At 43.3% G+C, this 2943-nt stretch overlaps 1 long non-coding RNA gene across 1 annotated transcript in view; it reads left to right on the forward strand.

The window, feature by feature from the left end:
• Positions 1-1199, forward strand: part of LOC118452677 — an 18561-nt gene extending 17362 nt beyond the window's left edge. The window contains exon 4 of the long non-coding RNA XR_004842486.1: positions 1132-1199. This is a non-coding gene — a long non-coding RNA (uncharacterized LOC118452677). The remainder of the gene's footprint in view (positions 1-1131) is intronic.
• Positions 1200-2943: the final 1744 nt, after the last annotated feature.

The following is a 2943-nucleotide window of genomic DNA, read 5'->3' on the forward strand; positions in this document are numbered from 1 at the left end:
AACTTTTGTGCTCCATCTAAGCGATACCAGTGGACCGTATTGCTGCAAGGAATGAAAAACTCGCCCGCCATCTGCCAGATGGTGGTGGCACGCGCGATAGCACCAGTCCGCAAAGGTACCCTGATAGTTACATTATCCATTACATGGATGACATTCTATTGGCACACCCTGACTGGAATTTCTTGGAGTGAATATTCTGGGAGGTCTAGTGCTCCTTAGCACGTCATTGGCTGTATATAGTGGAACAGAAGACCAACCTAGCGTTCTGGTCAGTGATCGTCCTGTGGCAGGTTGTACCATATTCACCAATGCCTCTTCTAAGACACATGCTTATGCAGTGGTATGGAAGGAGGGGTCACAGTGGCACAAGGTGGTACGTCAAGACGATTCCTGTTCATTGCAGGCCTTGGAAGCCAATGCAGTATGTTTAGCCCTTCAGCGCTGGGCAGACGAGCCTTTGAATATTGTCACAGATTCTCAATTTGTGGCGTGATTGGTTTTTCAGTGTGCCACTGCTATCACCACTCATACTAGTATTTCTTGTCTTTTGCTTAATGCTCTGAAGGAAAGGCGAGCACTGAGCTACGTTTGCCATATCAACAGTCACACCAGTATTCCAGGTGCTCGCACTGAAGGGAATTCTCTGGCTGATCAAGCTGCGAAGCAGGCGATGGTTGTGTTATCGCCTCTTACAGCAGCTTGTGAGTGGCATCAGTTTTTGCATTGCAGTGTTCGCGTTTTGCGGGTTAAGTTTACCCTGTCCATGGCAGATGCACAGGCAGTAGTCGCTGCTTGTCCTCAATGTGAGGGTCAGGCCCTCTGGGATGCTGAGGTGAACCCTCGGGGTCTGTTGCCAAATCAAGTTTGGCAGTCAGATGTTACTCCCTTTAGCCCTCAGAAGTATTTACATGTTACCATTGACACATGTAGTGGGTAGATATTAGCCACGTCGAGCAGACACAGTAACGCAAATGCTACTGTTAAGCACTGGTTGCAGTGTATTGCTACGCTGGGGTGTCCAGCCATCATCAAGACGGACAATGGACCAAATTATAAAGTGAACACGGACCTTTTGTGAGCAATGGCATATCCAGTTGAAGCATGGCATTTCGCTTAACAGTACTGGTCAAGCTATCATCGAGCGGGCTCACCGTACTTTGAAGCAGCAATTAGATCGGCGTAGGGAGGGGGAATTAGGGTTCCCAGTGAACCAGCAACATGAGGTATTAGCAAAGTCACTGTATATATTAAATCATTTGGCCAGAGGGGCACAAGGACAGGTGGCATCACAATTACATTGGCAGGTGACACCAGAAGAGTTACAGAGATGGATAAAGCCACCAGCGCAAGTGCGGGGGCACACCGGGCAGTGGGAGAAAGGGTTCCATCTTGTTTGCTTAGGGAGAGGTTATGCCTGGGCAGAGAAAGACGGAGAGGTACGCTGGGTTCCCACAAAATGGATTCGTCCAGAGTTACAAAACTAATCTGCGATTTGGGTTGTGGGTAATTCTAATTGCAGGTATTGTTATATTAATGCTTTATCCTTGTTATTGCATGCATATTCTCACTATTGTTACGAGCTGTAACATGACTGTTATAAGCTAAAAAATGCATTAGATATATTAATTTGTAGCACAAAATAAAATAGAACTTAGGGAGGGGGAAATGTAGGATGTAAGAAGTGTAGAAACCAAATGGGCGGTAACCGCAAGGTTAAGAAGAGGAGGAGCAAGAGGATGTCACTGTGACCACACAGTGACTGGCAGGACTGGGGGGTGGGTTTCCTATAAAGTTTAGGGGTTGAAAATAAACTGCATCACTGGGAGCATCCATACTGTGTATGCTGTGTTCCCTTGACCCGCAGATGGCAGGATGTCTGCATGATCCTTCGGGTAACCTTAAAGTTGATGCAAGAACCAACAGGGAGAGACACCCTAGCCACAGCGAAGGACCACAACATAAATTTAGTTTCATAAATTTAGTTTAACATTGACCTCTGCAGTGTCAGACAATCTGCTGCATTAAAACAATCCAAGATGTCAAAAGTCAAGTCTTCCAAACTTTATGTGGCAAATTCCATCCCCTCCTCCAATCCTTACAAAGTCAAAAATCACATCACTGTACTTTTCACATTTTCTTTCATGTTTTTTTCAGAGCTGGTTAACAGTTAAACAAGTGTCTACACCACTGAGAGAATACACTCCAGATTTTTGTAAGACATCTTTTTAATGTCTGGTCCTAGAATACTACAAGGGCAGTACTGAAATTGACCTGCGGAGAGTAAGGGGATCAAGGCTAACCTCAATATCCTGATTATAAAGGAAGAATGTTCTACTAAACTAGTATAATTGAAAGAGGCTTTTGATGGTGGGTGTGGGTGTGACTGTAGCCCATCTTGTCCTTTACCAAAGAACAATTAAATATGTAAGGCATTATTAACTGTATTTAACACAATCTTAAAAGTTTCAATTGGCAAGGATTAGGTTCCTAATATGTTATTTCTTCAGGCAACCTATTACAGTGTCCAATTTTCCTTATCAATAGAAATTGCTTCTCTAATATACAAATATTTTCACACTATTTTTAATCCTATGATGTACAAATACTTTTGCAAAAGATGAGATAACGTGCAAATCACCAATAATTCTTCCTTTCCAGTAGCATATACCTAGATATTTTACTAAACGTCTGGTACTGTCAAGTCAGCATATAATTGTTAGCTCCACATATGAAAGTAACAATGTGGCTTACAGGATTACTGAAATACCTGGAGTCATTTTTCTGCTGAGTCTGACGGTATCTATTTGGGGGATTTATACTGACATCCATCATCATGTTGCTTTTCCTGACAATTAGCCTGTGTGCTTGTAAAGATCTTTAAGCCAGTATAGTAAATCCACAGCTGCAGTTCAGGACTGCTCAGCAGAGGAAGTAAAATCACAT

The sequence above is a fragment of the Egretta garzetta genome, unplaced genomic scaffold, assembly GCF_000687185.1.
Source record: "Egretta garzetta isolate BGI_Z169 unplaced genomic scaffold, ASM68718v1 scaffold357, whole genome shotgun sequence".
Lineage (NCBI taxonomy): Eukaryota > Metazoa > Chordata > Aves > Pelecaniformes > Ardeidae > Egretta > Egretta garzetta.